The sequence below is a fragment of the Arachis hypogaea genome, chromosome 3 (genome assembly GCF_003086295.3).
Source record: "Arachis hypogaea cultivar Tifrunner chromosome 3, arahy.Tifrunner.gnm2.J5K5, whole genome shotgun sequence".
NCBI classification, from domain to species: domain Eukaryota; kingdom Viridiplantae; phylum Streptophyta; class Magnoliopsida; order Fabales; family Fabaceae; genus Arachis; species Arachis hypogaea.
The window spans coordinates 69,424,884-69,425,765 of NC_092038.1; positions in this window are offsets into that span (position 1 = coordinate 69,424,884).

The following is an 882-nucleotide window of genomic DNA, read 5'->3' on the forward strand; positions in this document are numbered from 1 at the left end:
GCAAAAGACGTCACTGCAGAGTTACCAATCTGACCTCTTCTTCTTTAAAGGGACATAACATGAGTTGTAGAGATCTAAATAATGTGATCTTGATTTCGTTGGAAAGCTGACATCAAGATCTTTCCAATGATATATAACACTCTAGGGTAGACGTTAAAACTGAAGGTGAAAAAGGCCTTTAATTCAGCATTGCAAAACCTGGGCGTGCCACTTGATATCGAAGGCGTGGCACGCCAGCTTTATTTTCATAATGGGCGTCCCACTTGGGGTTCTGGGTGTGGCATGCCAGTTTTAATGGCTAGAGAGCATCATTTAAGGCATGGCACGCCAGAGAGTGGGCGTGGCACGCCGGGCTACCTGACAGACTGACCAATCCACCTTCAAATGGGCATAACATGAGCTACATAGGGCCAAATGAGTTGATTCCAAAAGCGTTGGAAATCTAACATCCAGGGCTTTCCAATAATATATAATACTTTATAGTGGACATTCATTTTGAGGCCCAACCAACTCCATACTTTCAACGTTGCAAAGTGGGTAATACTCCAAAGGGCAAAATCAAATGGAAGTGGCACTTGGAACCACACGCCAACTTCTCCCTGCATCCCTCAACCTTCAATCAAGCCCACTCCAACTCTCATTCAAGCCACACTTATCAATCAATCAAGGCCACAAGAAGTGTCTAGAGTAGTTTATTTTCATTTCATTGTAATTTGCTTTTAATTTCATTTAAGTTTGTAATTTAGGAGAGCCTATATAAGGGCCTTAGTTTCATAGAATTACTCATGCTGGATAGGGGGGGGGGAGTCTTCGGACCCTCTCTGTTCACCATCAGCTTCCTTTATTTTCTTTCTTACTTTTGTAAATATCTTTTAGTTATGA